The following is a 17,985-nucleotide window of genomic DNA, read 5'->3' on the forward strand; positions in this document are numbered from 1 at the left end:
TGGAACCTATCTCCAGGTGAATATAGGTCAGTACTTGCTAAAATTAATGCTCAAATACCCTATTACTAAGCACACTTTGCAAACTGGGGAGCTTTGCCACCCCTATACGGGTAAATCTTTCTTTATACTTTTAAGCGCCAAATAATTTTAGGTCCTTTCCCTACATTCCTGTTTTTAGGCAACGATCTGGAAAACTCACGGAATAGAGATACAGACCTGGCTTCAAATCCCAACAGTCTTCTGTGTAACACTGGCAAGTTGATTTTCCGTAAAATGAGAATAATTGTGCCTCCCTCCCTATAGGGCAAAGGGGATAATGTATATAAAATGCTTGTCACAATACCTGACACACTATGTAGTATGTATGCAGTAAATATTCGCTGTAATATTAGTCTCATCACCTCCCCCTTACCTTGGCCTCTCCCCTTTCTTCCCTTAGAAAATACATGTGACTAATATACATTTAAAGTGTGACCATCATGGACCTCAAGATTATCACATTAAGTGAAATAAGTCAGACAGAAAGACAAATATCATATGATATCACTTATATGCAGAATCTTAAAAGATGATACAAATGAACTTATTTACAAAACAGAAAAAGACTCACAGACATAGAAAACAAACAAAAGGGGATAGTAGGGGTGGGGGGAAGGGAGGAGGGATAAATTAGGAGTTTGGAATTAACAGATACAAACTACTATATATAAAATAGGTAAACAATAAGGACCTATTGTATAGCACAGGGAACTCTACTCAATATCATGTAATAACCTATAATGGAAAAGAATCTGAAAAAGAATATTATATATATAAATGCATAACTCAATCACTTTGCTGTACACTTGAAACTAACACAACATTGTAGATGTATGTATATGTATAGCTGATTCACTTTGTTATACAGCAGAAAGTAACACACCATTGTAAAGCAATTATACTCCAATAAAGATGTTAAAAAAAAAACTATACTTCAATAAAATAAATAAATAAATAATGAAAATAAGTAAATAAAACAATAAAGTGTGACCATCATAACCTTTCTTTTTATATTTGGGTTTTCAAGGCCAGCTCACGTAAGTGTCTGTATTCTTCGTCTTATTCATGTAGCTAGAATTCAGGTAAGTTGGCACCAGCGATGCTATTCCCTGCCCGTCTAATCAACCTGACCTCCCACGGTTGTAGTTAATATAATTAGGGATTATAGTATACATGCTTTTTCTATAAAAACACCGTTTAGAAAATTAAAACCACAAAACATTAGAATTGCCATCCCCTAATTGCTATACTCTACATGGAGAAACAATAAATAATTAAAGCAAGTGCTTTAGCAACCATAGGGTGATATCTTACAAATGTGTGAATTGTTATTGTGATAAGGGACCTTAGCTACTCCTGAGACAGAGCCCCTCGGCTTCCGCTCGAGCAATCTGATTGTGGGAGAGGTCAGCTGAGGAGATAACCCAAGGCACAGGGGAGCCGGAAGGAGAGCCAGGACAAACCCACCCTCCGGGGCCTCAGGTCAGTGTGCTCTTCTCCCTGCTCTCTCTTGTACAAGAATCTGTCGTCCCTTTTTCTCATGCGTGGTACTGTGGATGTCAAAAGCCCTTGGCGTTCTGCTCTTATGGTTTACGTGGTCTTCATTCTGCCACTAGTTGAACTTTCTGGTGAAGATTTTTCACTGAGCAATGAACAAATATCACTGGACACTTACTACGTGCCAGATACTGTGCAAAACACTTTCTCCAAAGTTTTTTCACTGTCTGCACAACAGTGCTATGACACAAAATTAGTATCCCTGGTTTATTGTTGAGGTCGGTGTGTTCCAGAGAGTTTAGGGTCGAAGTCTGGTCTCATTGTGCATAACAGAGGATGTGGAGTTCCAAATCTGGTTAATTATTTCTGAGTTGTAGAAATGAAATCTAATTTTGATCTTCAATAGACATATTTGTCTCCCGTGATAAACCATAATGGAAAAGAATATGAAAAAGAATGTATATATAGGTACCACTGAATCACTTTGCTGTACAGCAGAAATTAACACAACATTGTAAATCACCTATACTTCAATAAAATAAATTTTTTTAAAAAGCACAATATAAGGATTTCAAATAAAAAATAAATAAACATATCAAAATTATGAATATGGTTACTTTGAACTTTGAATATAAGTGAAATTCTCCCATCTGGGTGCTATTGCAGCTTCTCAGCCTGTAATAGTAGCATTACCTCCTAAATGTTCCTGGCAAATACCCTTCCCATCTTTGCCTTTAAGAAAATCAATCCCCTTCCAAATTTCTCTTCTTCCCCTTCCACCAGCACAAATCTCCAGAGGTCCTCAAATGCCCACACTTCCTTCTCTGTGCTCCTACAGGCTTCACGTTTTACCTTGGCTGTCATGCAGATCATCTTAGTGTAAGCAGGCGTGCCTCTCCCTAGTATTTGCCAATCATTTGCCATGACATTTGCCATAAAAAAGAATGAAATAATGCCATTTGCAGCAACCTGGATGGACCTAGATATTATCATACTGAGTGAAGTAAGCCAGACAAAGACAAATATCCTATGATATCACTTATATGTGGAATCTAAAAAAAAAAAAAAAGATTCAATTGAACTTATTTACAAAACAGAAACAGACTCACAGACAAAAAAAACAAACTCATGGTTACCAAAGGGGAACCATGGGGGAAGTGATAAATTAGGAGATAGGGATTAACAGATACATGCTACTATATACAAAACAGATAAACAACAAGGACCTACAGTATAGCACAGAGAACGATATTTAATATCCTGTAATAAACCATAATGGAAAAGAATATAAAAAAGAACATATATATGTATAACTCAATCACTTTGCTGTACACTTGAAACATTGTATAAATCAACTATACGTCAATGAAAACGTTTTTTAATAAGAAAAATAGCTGTTATCTCTCACTTGAAATGGATTATACACTGGTTTATAGTACGAGTGTTTGGTATAGTCTTAAGAAAAAACCCTACTTCTCTGAAAAATTTCATTTTTTAGCAAATCCCATTTAGATGTCAATGGGAAAATAACTTTTCTTCTTATATATTTTATAAGGATTTTTAGCTTAATCTTTTTATTAAACTCTAATGTAACATTTTAAAATGTTGTTTAAAATGTCTAGGAACAGTTTGAGCGGAGAAGGATGACAACATCTAGGGAAGGACACGTGGTGGGTTTGGGAACTCCTTGTGGTAGAAGCTGAACCCACCCCCAAACCCACCCCCACACAACCTAGATGGGAGAAGCTGAAACAAAACCAAGCTAAAATGCCCTGTGTCAAGGAAAATTAAAGTTGTGGTGAGGAATGGGTCTGGGGGCTCTTGGGCTAGAGGAAAGAATAGAAAGCTGGAAGAGAAGGCTTTTTAGTCTGGGAGGCCAGTGAGGGCGGGGCGCACAGGCCCAGAAGGGCAGTGGTGATGCTTCCATACGCTTGGTTGTCCGAGAAACTGGCGAAGTCTGATTTCAGCAAATGACTCTTTTAATTTTAAGTTGTTTATTATCTTGTGCTTTGCCGTAGTTCCATTTGGCAGCCTGTGTTGGTGGCCTTTGGGGGAAGTTGAAGAAAGCAGGACAGGGCCCTTTGTAGAGCAAAACTCAGCAGGAAATGCACCTCCGGCTGCAGAGGAGGGGTAATTCCAGAGAGACGAGACAAATGGGAAAGTTAACCTTCAGGGTGTCCTCTGAAATCTTGAGAGAAGGATGTCCACAACCTGAGGGAAAGGGGTTTTATTGGGGCATTTTATTTAAATAAAGGCATTTTATTTTATTTAAATTTTTTATTGTATCAATTTAATTTATTTAGTTTGTACTTTATAATTTTAATAAATTAATTTTATTTTAATACAAACTTATAACTTATGATAAATAACATTAATTTAATTTATTTAAATAAAGGCCTTTTATTTTATGTATTTAAAGACATTTTATTGGGGGTACTGAAGTAACCGCTGAGCCCAGAAGGCTGACAAGCCTGAGGATTTTGGGGGCAGACGCCCCATAGTAACAGTAGCAATAACCCAAATCAAATGGCAGGCCAAAAATAACTAAAATATTTTAAAATAATTTGTTTTATTACTGTAAAAAGTTTAAGTAATCAGGGAATTGATTATTTAATCGTCAGCTGTTTTAATCTCAACTTTATAAAATGTACCAAAGCGAGAGCATTTTTAAGTTGATGAAATCACAGATACATTATTTATTTTGCATGATTCACAGTTTCTTAATATAAGCTGAAATCAATTATACTTCAATAAAAAAAATAAAGTAAAATAAAAATTTTTAAAAATGCATAAGCTGGGGACTTCCCTGGTGGTCCAGTGGTTAAAATTCTGTGCTTCCACCGCAGAGGGCGTGGGTTCGATCCCTGGTCACAGAACTAAGATCCTGCATGCCGTGTGGCATGGCCAAAAAAATTAATAAATAAGTAAATAATTTAAAAATTAAAAAAAAATACATAAGCTGAAAACTGTGCTTATAGCAGCCTGCACTAGAGCTTCTCGTACTTTATAATTTTGGGGCCATTTCAGGCGAGGAAGGCAAAGTCCTGAGGGTGAGGCCTGAAGGGGTCTGTGAAGCAGAGATGGTTTAAACTGTCCCACGGAAGAAGTAAAGAAATGTGTGAGGGGAGCCCAAAAAGGGACAGGGCGGGAGGTGGGGGGAGAGACGTGGGCTAGAGAAGGTGGAAGCTGGATAGGGACACACAGGCTATTAGCTCTGATGCTGTGTAACGAGCGACCCCAAAACTTAATGGCTTAAAGCAACAACTATTTAGCATCTTGCGGTTTCTGTGGTCAGGAACCTGGGAGCTGCCTGGCTGGGTGCCTCAGGTTCAAGGTCTCCCAGGAGGTTGCCATGAAGGTGTCAGCTGAGGCTGAGGTCTCAGGTGAAGACTTGGCGTTAAGAGTACGGTTGAGGGCAGGATTTGGTTCCTCAAGGGCTCCTGGGCCGTGTTTGTTGTCTCTTCACGTGGCAGCTGGCTCTTTCCAGATGGACCACAAGAGAGAGGGAGCAGGCAAGACAGGGACCACAGCCACTGTGCCACCTACTCTTATAGGTGACATCCCATCCCTCTGCCACATTCTATCTGCTAGAAATGGGTCACGAAGCCCAGCCACCCTGAAGGGTAGGGCACCCCACAAGGGCACGAATACCACGAAGCAGGGATCGCTGGGGCCATCGAGAAGCTGTCTGTGACAGGCAGCCAGTGAGAACCCCGCAGTGGTGATGTGGCTAAGGGTATTTTCAGAGCAAGGACGCTCACTATCAAACTTTCAGCTGCTTACAGAGCTGCTTCAGCCTCTTAGACATCAAAACCGACCCTTGCACCATCCATCAAGGGCTGGGAGACTGACTCACCACTGAAGAGGTGGGGTGAGGCGGGTGTGGGAGGGCAGGGGTTGGTGGGTAGAGAGTTGAAAGTTATCCAGACTTGGATATTTGCTTGTCTCACTCTTTCATTCCTGTATTTTCTGGGGCCTTTTGGAGCCTTCCACTTTTAGTGACCGGGATCCTATCAGTCCTGTTAGACCACTAGTATTCTGGAACCTGCCATTTAGAAATGCTAGCAATATCACTCATGTTTTTCTAAAGCAAGCATCAATTCTTGTACATTTTAAAGTAATTTAAAATTTTTTAATTTTATTGGAGTATAGTTGATTTACAACGTTGTGTTAGTTTCAGGTGTACAGCTAAAGTAATTTTTTAAGAGCTATAAAAAGTAGGTTGTTACTATTGACCAACTAAGTAATCAACTCCTAAATAACTCTAAATATACACTAAAAGTTATTTAATTCTAACAAGGAAAGCCCCCCAATACATAGATACATACATGCATGTATTTATGTCTAAAACCATTTGCTCATCTACTTAAGCAATATTTTTCTTCCTTAACTGTATATTTAAAAAATTCCTTCTGATCTTCTCCAATTTTGTTAAAAGCAAAATTTACACTAGACTTTAACATTGAAAAGCATTCTTCTGATTCCTGCCTTGTTCCAGGACTTGACTGACGGCATTTTTATCTGCCAAAGCTTATCATCCATTCCTAGAAAACGGCAGCCTCCATCAGCGGTCTATCTCGGTCTCTTTAACTGTCATGTCACAGAGTCACATTACAACAGACTCTCGGTAACCTGAAAAATACCAAGATGCTCCTAGATAACTAAAAATCCTGGTGAGTGAAAGTCCCTGCATCCACCAGACAAGCCCTGCAGGAAAAACCAGGATGGAGCCCACGTGGACAGGACAGGTGTTTAAAGCACAGTGTGCTCTCCCTGCTACGGGATGCTCTGTGATTTTTGTCCTCCTTTTTTTTGCGGTTTTGCATGACCCGAAATAACTTAAAACGTACAAGAGAAGGTTTCACACATGAGAACCGTGACATGACAGCACGTCATAGAGAAACGAACCAAGAGGAAAAGTAAAAGTGCTCCAACTCCCAACACGTGGGCAAAATGCTGCTTACCTGTTGGTGTGCTCACCTTGCGGCACAGACGCTTGTTCTTCTTAAACTCATGTTTGCGGTCCAGAGAGGAACCGCTTTGCCTTCCCTACCACTCCCCCCCGCCCCCACCCCGACCCCGAACTGGCTCAGGTCACCCTCGGACATCCTCCCCCATCCGCCAGAGCGTGGTGTTGGAGCACAGACCCGGCCTCTGTCTCAGATGGGAGAGATGCCCGTCCCATCTAAGCCCGAAGGGGCGGGAGGGACGCTCCCCAGTGAGCGCGGGGGGCAGGGGCGCGGGCGCCAGCAGATGCCCAAGTGCAAGGTCAGGGCGGCGCGTCCTTGCGCTGTCCTCCGGAGCGGGCTTCCCACGCAGGGCATCCCAAACGCCCCGTTCCCTGGAGAGGGTCCTCAAGGAGTTCCATCCGCAGTGTTGGGCTTTGTCTTCTCGTCTTTAACCACGCTCAGAGCCGGCTCCCCATCCGCAGGCATTTCTGAGGCACGTTCAGGTGGACAAGGGGAGGGGGCGCCCCCAACCTCCCCCCGCATTCAACCTGCAGAAGGACCCTCACTGAGAATGCCTTAGGTTTGCTTATGAGGATACTGTCAAAGAAGTTTGTTTTCAATGATAACTAATAGTTTTAGGAACTGAGACAATCCCACCCGAAACTAACACAACATTGTAAATCAACTATACTTCAATTAAAAAAAGGACTGAGGGGCTTCCCTGGGGGCGCAGTGGTTGAGAATCCACCTGCCAATGCAGGGGACACGGGTTCGATCCCTGGTCCGGGAAGATCCCACATGCCACGGAGCAACTATGCCCGTGCGCCACAACTACTGAGCCTGCGCTCTAGAGCCCGTGAGCCACAACTACTGAGCCCGTGCGCCACAACTACTGAAGCCCACGCGCCTAGAGCCCGTGCTCCACAACGAGAGAAGCCACCTCAATGAGAAGCCCGCTCACTGCAACAGAGTAGCCCCCGCTCGCCGCAACTAGAGAAAGCCTGCATGCAGCAACGAAGACCCAACACAACCAAAAATAAGTAAATTAATTTAAAAAAAAAGGATTGAGATAATTTACCAGATGATAAAGAGCTCAAGAAATTATTTAACATCAGAATATAAAACACAAGCTTTTAGGCTGAAATACGAAATTCGAATTCCTTAAAATATAGATGTCAAAAGTTTACTTCTCATTATACTTATAAAAAATTATCCATCACTGATTTTCACAGAAAGAAAATACAAGAGTTTTCTAATGTAGCTTTTTTTTTAAATGATAGGGATTTCTGAAAAAATCACTGTCAAGAAAGATAAAGTAACATCAGTTTGTCATATCTCAATGGAGTCTACATTCAACACAGATTAGCTTTAGAAAAACAAAAAACAAAAAACAAGAAGGCACAGCTGGACCTGTTAAGCTTTTTGTTTCTGCGTTTTCTTTCACTACACACAAAAGTCTCAGGCATTTTTGATTTCCTGAAAGCACCACAATAAATAGTTTTGAAAATCGTTGAGATGATGTAAGAAAGAAGCTTGAAAATGTATAGATAATATCGAGATTCAGAGAGATTGATTAAAGAATGGAATGCAGACCATGTGATTTTAAACAGTCACTAAATTTGATCCCAACTTAGGATTTTCAGTCAACTTTCCTTGAAGGTATTTATTCTTTAGAATGTTTTGAATTTTTATGATTCTTTTGGAATATTGGTCACCTGTTCTCAATTTTTTATATTAGGTCAGGATCTACTTAAAAATGAGTTAAAAGCCACATGAATTTTGTGTCTGTCTGGAAAATAGGGTCTGACTTCCACAGATGCCCTAGAGATCGCAAATATATACTGCATTACAGCCCTGTTATTTTAGCTGTCACAGAAGAGACAAAAGTAGATTTAACGTTGGAGAAATCTTGGTAGGAAATGTGCACTGGGGTATAGGCTACTTTTGACTCCTAGGATTAAAGCTTCTTGGTGAAAGAAGACAGTCTTTTGATAACACATCAATTAACGTAGACGTTATTCTAAAAATTGTGCCTTGCTGAAAGATGTCCCTTGGTATCAGCACATTAGCTTTTTTTGACCCAGCTGGGAAGGCAGTGAAAATAAAGTTAACAGTGGTGTTAATCAAGCCTCTCTATTTTTTTTTAAACCTCTCTTAATTTTGACAGCATCTGGATTTCATTCTTCTTACTGGGTAGCGCTACCATTGTTCTGTTTTATGTTTTGACCGTCTGTGCTTACCGGTAACCCCGGCAGGCTTGAGAAGTGGCAGACAGGTGTGACTACCTAACTTAAGTGTTGGCCTGGTGAGTGGGAGAGAGAAGTGATCGCATTTTTAATAGATAGAATATGTTTGCAATTCATGGTAGTGTGAGTACAATAATCAGAACAAAGACGGGTGGTGAAAAGAGACATGTGAGCTAGGAGCAAGGGGCATTGTGTATAAGTCATTGAAACCTCCAGCCTAGACTCAGCCTTAAGATCAGATAAGGATAAATTTACTGTTTAAAATCTTAAAGAGGCTTCCAAGAAAATGCTCTTCTTTGAATTTTCTTGCAGAAACATAAAAACAACTGGCTGTATAACAGGGTAACAGAGTTTTAGTAAATGTAGCTTGAAATATGTTCAGATGAATGCAAAGTGCTATGTTTTCTGGAAGAGGCTTTTTTTTTTTTTTTTTTTTTTTGCTTGAAACTGTTAGATTTGAGATGGGCTTTTAGGGGGGAGCTTTGTCCTTGCACATCTAATACCACTAGACTATAAGCTGCTCAAAAAAAAAAAAAAGGTTACCTCTACCATTTCCCTGCTTCCCCCCCAGGGTACACAATAGGAGCTAAGAAATATTGTTGCCTGAATGACTAAAGTGTCACATTCAAAAGCACTTTCATTACCAAATGCAGAGCAGAGACCATTTACACCGTGGCTATTTCCAAAATCTATTGCTGCTAATTAATGAAATCTTATCTTCCATGAGATGTAACATCGATTTAGAATGACGGAAAGAGAATATCTTCCTTTTATTGTCATTTTTATTCCACCGTTTGTTTGTTTCCATAACAGCAAGAACATTGGCCTCGGATTCATTACTCAGGTTTCTCTCCCAGCCGAGCAAAGCCGCAGGCAGTGTCGGCAGAGGTGTGTGAAGCCCTAGCCCCCAGCTGTGCGCCAGAAGACGGCAGACCACCGAGCGCTCCTCGCCGCGTCTCTGTGGCCTGTTCCTCGCTATTTCGCTGCTGTTTAGTATTTCCTGAGTGTGGCGGCGGCTCCGTCCTTTCGTTTTCTGTCTTCAGGGGCAGCGCCTGGCCCGCAGCTTCCTCACCCTTCCCGCTCCTCCTGCCCTGCGCCACCCCCTCTAACCACCTGCCACGCAGCTCGCCCCCCAGTCAGGATGTTAAAGCCTCCCTGGCCACCACCTGACTTCCCAGCGTCCCCCCAAAGACTGGAAATGACTCAGGTGGAGGGAGACAGGCAAAAGAGAGGAGGAAGCCGGGGCAAACCTCCTGACTAGGTGAGTACACTGGAGAGGAAGGCGTGCGCGGGGGGCGCAGACTCGGGCACCACCTTTACCCCCTTTGCCAGGAGGAACTCCGGGAGGGGCCAGGGACACAGACTGAAGGCAGACGCCTCCCAGGGGAGGCCGGGGTGCTCCGTTCGTACAGTGTTTTGGTCTCTCTTCCTTTTCAAATGCACCGACATTAAAATATCAGACCTGGTGGACAAATATAAGTGTTCAGCTTCTCTTGAAAAATCGTATAAGACTTGGGCCCACATTCCTTCAGGGTAATAATCAGCTAGCGCCGAGCAGAGCTTCCCACGTGCCGTGACTTAGCATCGATCCCCAACCTTTTTGGCACCAGGGACCAGATTCATGGAAGACAATTCTTCCACGGGGGACTGGGGGGCGAGGAGGGATGGTCGAGGCGGTAATGAGAGCCATGGGGAGCGACGCGGAGCGGCAGGTGAAGCTTTGCTCACTTGCCCCCGACTCACCTCCTGCTGTGCAGCCCGGTTCCTAACAGGCCATGGTCTAGTACCGGTCCTCGGCCCCGGGGGTTGGGGACCCCTGACTTAGGGAGACCCTGAACACACGTGTGTACATACACACACACATGCACACAAATACAGACACAGACATACACACATGTACACACATACACATATGCATACATACGTAAACACACGCGTACATACACATACGTATGCACACATACACAGGCACACACATACACACATGTACACACACACATGCACATACATACGTGCACACATGCAAACACATACAGGCACATATACAGACAAACATACACACATGCACACAAATACATTCACAGACATACACATATGCATACATGCATGCACACATAAACACACACATACACATACATATGCATGCACATACATACCCACACATGCAAACACATACAGGCACACGTGCAGGCATAAACATACACACACACGTACACATATGCATACACACATACGCACATAAACACACACACATAAACATACGCACACATGCATACATGCATGCACGCGCACATGGGCACACATATACATACACACACGTTTTGCACATAATAAAGGATCTATCTACCCAGTGGCACAGACTGTAACTACCCATTTGTGTGGGTAAAGCAGACTGAAAATGGTGAGAAGTTTGGGTCTTAGGACTGGGCTCTTCCACTTTCTAAACCTGTAACCTTGCCGATGTAAGCCTCGACCCTCCTTTGGTGTGGGTTGGGTGATGTTGCCGTCCGTCCCCACAGGGTTGCCATGAGGATCATTTGTTTTTTAACGATTGGAGTGAAGGTACCAAGTACACGCGGAACGGCAGAACTGCACGGCTGCCCAAACGTTTTGTTGGTCATTCTGTGGCATTAAGTGTTATCTGCTGTATGTTCCCTCTTTTAAAAATACAAACAGACATGGATGGATCATTAATATATTGATTTCCGAGTTCGTAATAACACCTAGAAGAACATAAGGGTGGCCAGGACCCGGGACCCAGCACTTCGCATCCTTGGGTTCACCTGGCCCACACCTCCTCCTTCAGGTCCCCTCCAGGGATCTAGCATGGTTCCCGAAAGCTCCAGGTGTGTTTTGTTTCTGAGTTCCTCTCCACTCCCCATCGCTTAGAGCCATTTCTGGGAGACCTGGACAGGCTCTCCCTGCCCCGGGATCGTTCTCAACAGACTAAAGCCGTGCATGGTACAGGAGAAAGCCAGCAGAGGTTTCCCTCCCTCCCTCCCTTCCTCCCTCCCTCCCTTCCTTCGCTCCTTCCTTTTTTCTTTCTTTTCTTTAATTTGAAACAGATTCATACTGTAGCCATTCTTATTCCAGCTTATCACCATGTCCGCTCAACTCTCTAAAATTCGTACAATAATGATCTTCCCTCTCACTCCCATCCCTCCCCCGTCTCACAGGGATGCAGAAATGCAGCCCTAACTGTGAACGATTCCGAGGCCCCAGGGATCCTGGTTCCAGGCTCCACAAGCCCGTCCGGCTGGCACTGTCCCCTCGCTCAGGACCACAAGCAGCCCCTTCCTCTTCTGCAGACACCCCTCCCACTGCCCCACACACAGACGCCTGCTTCCCTAACCTGCCTGCACGCACTGAGAACAGAAAGCAGCGTGTCTGACATCCTTTCCTGAAAGGCAGGCAGTTACCTAGGGACCCTACACACATCGGGGGAAACCACCTGAGACCTGGGTTCTGTAAACCTGGTATGTGGAGCACAGAGGCCGCCCACTTCTCAGCGCTGCGCCCGCCCGCCTCTGTCCTTGTCCAGCTGAGTTGCTGAATCCCCAGACCCTCCTGCCTTCTCGCTGGAGGCCCTGACATTTTTCCTGGTCTGGTTCCCTGGCCCCTCCCACCCTGCCCTCATCACTCCTCCAGAAAACGCTTCACATCATAATAATCTCTACAGCAACTGCTCTGCCAGCAATAGAGTCAGCATTTTTAATCATTCGAGAGGATACTGAACACCCTGGGCTGAGGCATTGCGATTTAACTTCTTCCCCAGGTCCAAGGCTTCCACAAGCCTTGAGTTTGCCGGATGGCCACATTTAAAGCCATCAGAAGCGTGGGGCTCTGGGGTCAAAGCGTCTGAATGCTTTCCTACTTCAGGAGCAATCCCCTTCGACCTCCTTAAGGAAGGGCGCATCACCAGGAGTTCGTGAAGGATTCAGGTGGGAGAAAAGCATTAAAGCCCCAAGGCACGTGTGCTGGCAGGAGGAATGACAAGACGTGGGATGTCTGTGATCCTTGCTGGCACCACCTGACCCCTTCCCTTCTTCCTTCTGAGGACTTCCAAACGCCACGGGAAACGGAACCACATGAAGAAAGCTCAGCATCCAGAAGCTTTCGTACTTGTAGTTTCTGTTGCCACAAGGAATAAAAAAAAAAAATTCTTGAAGGGTAAGGTTTATATGGTAAGCATCAGTATCAATTATGTTCTGACCAGATTCTGAAGTTCAGGTGGATACCCAGGAAGGAGGGTTTTCTCCCTTCCTGAGCACCGTGCATTTTTCAAGCCAAGGATAAAGAAAGCTTCCTCTGCAGAGGCTAGCTTCCAGCTCCCAATGTGAATTTATGCCACTGACAGTGACCAATATACTGCTCACACCTGTGTCAGACAGGGAGGGCCCGCTCATGTCAGCTTAGATCTCTCCAGCTCACAAAGATAACCCATGTTCCAGCGCCTCCCCCTCCCCCTTCCTCATTTCCTTTTTCCCTCCCAGAGGTATGTTTTATTTAATTGTAAAGCACTTAGAGACTGCAGCAATATGCACCATGTAAATAATAAATGGAACGCGATGGGACTGGAACAGTTGAGTTTCCACGGTGATCTGATGTCTGGCTTTTCTAGGGAATCCAATCAACAAGATTGAAGACTGGCTACAGGATTGTGGGGAATATAGTGATGAAATCTGAAGTAGAACATCGCCAGCACTCCAGAAGCTCCTTCTGTCCCCTTCCATTCACTGCCCTGCTTCCAAGGGTAATCAATACCCTGACTTGTAGCATCAAAGATAAATTTTGGACCAGTCCCTCCCATCAGGAAACTTCCACAAGCCTCTTAGATAGCCTCATCCACCAGAGGGCAGACAGCAGAAGCAAGAAGAACTACAATCCTGCAACCTGTGGAACAAAAACCACATTCACAGAAAGATAGACAAGATGAAAGGCAGAGGGCTATGTACCAGATGAAGGAACAAGATAAAACCCCAGAAAAACAACTAAATGAAATGGAGATAGGCCATCTTCCAGAACAAGAATTCAGAATAATGACAGTGAAGATGATCCAGGACCTCGGAAAAAGAATGGAGGCAAAGATCGAGAAGATGCAAGAAATGTTTAACAAAGATCTAGAAGAATTAAAGAACAAACAGAGATGAACAATACAATAACTGAAATGAAAAATACACTGGAAGGAATCAGTAGCAGAATAACTGAGGCAGAAAAATGGATAAGTGACCTAGAAGACAGAATGGTGGAATTCACTGCTGCAGAACAGATAAAGAAAACAGAATGAAAAGAAATGAAGACAGCCTAAGAGACTGCTGGGACAACATTAAACGCAACAACATTCACATTATAGGGGTCCCAGAAGGAGAAGAGAGAGAGAAAGGACCAGAGAAAATATTTGAAGAGATTAGAGTCAAAAACTTCCCTAACATGGGAAAGGAAATAGCCACCCAAGTCCAGGAAGCGCAGAGAGTCCCATACAGGATAAACCCAAGGAGAAACATGCCGAGACACATAGGAATCAAATTGGCAAAAATTAAAGACAATGAAAAGTTATTGAAAGCAGCAAGGGAAAAACGACAAATAACATACAAGGGAACTCCCATAAGGTGAACAGCTGATTTCTCAGAAGAAATTCTACAAGCCACAAGGGAGTGGCATGATATACTTAAAGTGATGAAAGGGAAGAACCTACAACCAAGATTACTCTACCCAGCAAGGATCTCATTCAGATTCGATGGAGAAATCAAAAGCTTTACAGGGCTTCCCTGGGGGCGCAGTGGTTGAGAATCTGCCTGCCAATGCAGGGGACACGGGTTTGAATCCTGGTCTGGGAAGTTCCCACATGCCGCGGAGCAACTAGGCCCGTGAGCCTCAACTACTGAGCCTGCACATCTGGAGCCTGTGCTCTGCAAAAAGAGAGGCCATGATAGTGAGAGGCCCATGCACCGCGATGAAGAGTGGCCCCCGCTTGCCGCAACTAGAGAAAGCCCTCGCACAGAAACGAAGACTGAACACAGCCAAAAATAAATAAATTAAAAAAAAAAAAGCTTTACAGACAAGCAAAAGCTAAGAGAATTTAGCACCACCAAACCAGCTCTACAACAAATGCTAAAGGCACTTCTCTAAGTGGGAAACACAAGAGAAGAAAAGGACCTACAAAAACAAACCCAAAACAATTAAGAAAATGGTCATAGGAACATACATATCGATAATTACCTTAAACGTGAATGGATTAAATGCTCCAACCAAAAGACACAAGCTTGCTGAATAGATACAAAAACAAGACCCATATATATGCTGTCTACAAGAGACCCACTTCAGACCTAGGGATACATACAGACTGAAAGTGAGGGGATGGAAAACAATATTCCATGTAAATGGAAATCAAAAGAAAGCTGGAGTAGCAATACTCATATCAGATAAAATAGACTTTAAGATAAAGAATATTACAAGAGACAAGGAAGGACACTACGTAATGATCAAGGGATCAATCCAAGAAGAAGATATAACAATTATAAATATATATGCACCCAACATATGAGCACCTCAATACATAAGGCAACTGCTAACAGCTCTAAAAGAGGAAATCGACAGTAACACAATAATAGTGGGGGACTTTAACACCTCACTTACACCCATGGACAGATCATCCAAACAGAAAACTAATAAAGAAACACAAGCTTTAAATGACACAATAGACCTGATAGATTTAATTGATATTTATAGGACATTCCAACCAAAAACAGCATGTTACACTTTCTTCTCAAGTGCACACGGAACATTCTCCAGGATAGATCACATCTTGGGTCACAAATCAAGCCTCAGTAAATTTGAGAAAACTGAAATCATATCAAGCATCTTTTCTGACCACAACGCTATGAGATTAGAAATCAATTACAGGGGAAAAAAACGTAAAAATCACTAACACATGGAGGCTAAACAATACGTTACTAAATAACCAAGAGATCACTGAAGAAATCAAAGAGGAAATCAAAAAATACCTAGAGACAAACAACAATGAAAACATGACAATCCAAAAACCTATGGGATGCAGCAAAAGCAGTTCTAAGAGGGAAGTTTATAGCTATACAAGCCTACCTCAAGAAACAAGAAAAATCTCAAATAAACAATCTAACCTTACACCTAAAGGAACTAAAGAAAGAAGAACAAACAAAACCCAAAGTTAGCAGAAGGAAAGAAATCATAAAGATCAGAGCAGAAATAAATGAAATAGAAACAAAGAAAATAATAGCAAAGATCAATAAAACTAAAAGCTGGTTCTTTGAGAAGGTAAACAAAATTGATAAACCATTAGCCAGACTCATCAAGAAAAAGAGGGAGAGGACTCAAATCAATAAAATTAGAAATGAAAAAGGAGAAGTTACAACAGACACTGCAGAAATACAAAGGATCATGGGAGATTACTACAAGCAACTGAAGGCCAATAAAATGGACAACCTGGAAGAAATGGACAGATTCTTAGAAATGCACAACCTTCTGAGACTGAACCAGGAAGAAATAGAAATTATGAATAGACCAATCACAAGTAATGAAATTGAAACTGCGATTAAAAATCTTCCAACAAACAAAAGTCCAGGACCAGATGGCTTCACAGGTGAATACTATCAAACATTTAGAGAAGAGCTAACACCCATCCTTCTCAAACTCTTCCAAAAAATTGCAGAGGAAGCAAAACTCCCAAACTCATTCTACAAGGCCACCATCACCCTGATACCAAAACCAAACAAAGATACTGCAAAAAAGAAAATTACAGACCAATATCACTGATGAATATAGAGGCAAAAATCCTCAACAAAATACTAGCAAACAGAATCCAACAACACATTAAAAGGATCATACACCACGATCAAGTGGGATTTATCCCAGAGATGCAAGGATTCTTCAATATACGCAAATCAATCAATGTGATACACCATATTAACAAATTGAAGAATAAAAACCATATGATCATCTCAACAGATGCAGAAAAAGCTTTAGACAAAATTCAACACCCATTTCTGATAAAAACTCTCCAGAAAGTGGGCATAGAGGGAACTTATTTCAACATAATAAAGGCCATATACGACAAACCCACAGCAAACATCATTCTCAATGGTGAAAAACTGAAAGCATTTCCTCTAAGATCAGGAACAAGACAAGGATGTCCACTCTCACCACTATTATTCAACATAGTTTTGGAAGTCCTAGCCACGGCAATCACAGAAGAAAAAGAAATAAAAGGAATACAAATTGCAAAAGAAGAAGTAAAACTGTCACTGTTTGCAGATGACGTGATACTATACATAGAGAATCCTAAAGATGCTACCAGAAAACTACTAGAGCTAATCAAAGAATCTGGTAAAGTTGCAGGATACAAAATGAATGCACAGAAATCTCTTGCATTCCTATACACTAATGATGAAAAATCTGAAAGAGAAATTAAGGAAACACTCCCATTTACCACTGCAACAAAAAGAATAAAATACCTAGGAATAAACCTACTTAGGGAGACAAAAGACCTGTATGCAGAAAACTAAAAGACACTGATGAAAGAAATTAAAGATGATACAAACAGATGGAGAGATATACCATGTTCTTGGATTGGAAGAATCAACATTGTGAAAATGACTATACTACCCAAAGCAATCTACAGATTCAATGCAATCCCTATCATATTACCAATGGCATTTTTTACAGAACTAGAACAAAAAATCTTAAAATTTGTATGGAGACACAAAAGACCCCAAATAGCCAAAGAAGTCTTGAGGGAAAAAAACGGAGCTAGAGGAATCAGACTCCCTGACTTCAGACTATACTACAAAGCTACAGTAATCAAGACAATATGGTACTGGCACAAAAACAGAAATATAGATCAATGGAACAGGATAGAAAGCCCAGAGATAAACCTACACACCTATGGTCAACTAATCTATGACAAAGGAGGCAAGGATATACAATGGAGAAAAGACAGTCTCTTCAATAAGTGGTGCTGGGAAAACTGGACAGCTACATGTAAAAGAATGAAATTAGAACACTCCCTAACACCATACACAAAAATAAACTCAAAATGGATCGATACCTAAATGTAAGAAAGACCAGACACTATCAAACTCTTAGAGGAAAACATAGGAAGAACACTCTTTGACATAAATCACAGCAAGATCTTTTTTGATCCACCTCCTAGAGTAATGGAAATAAAAACAAAAATAAACAAATGGGACCTAATGAAACTTCAAAGCTTTTGCATAGCA

General features: G+C 42.1%; 1 long non-coding RNA gene across 1 annotated transcript in view; it reads right to left on the reverse strand.

Moving 5' to 3' along the window:
* Positions 1-12,456: 12,456 nt before the first annotated feature.
* Positions 12,457-17,985, reverse strand: part of LOC137763944 (uncharacterized) — a 47,231-nt gene continuing 41,702 nt past the window's right edge. The window contains exon 4 of the long non-coding RNA XR_011073873.1: positions 12,457-12,862. This is a non-coding gene — a long non-coding RNA (uncharacterized lncRNA). The remainder of the gene's footprint in view (positions 12,863-17,985) is intronic.

Source organism: Eschrichtius robustus, chromosome 4, assembly GCF_028021215.1.
Source record: "Eschrichtius robustus isolate mEscRob2 chromosome 4, mEscRob2.pri, whole genome shotgun sequence".
Classification (NCBI taxonomy): domain Eukaryota; kingdom Metazoa; phylum Chordata; class Mammalia; order Artiodactyla; family Eschrichtiidae; genus Eschrichtius; species Eschrichtius robustus.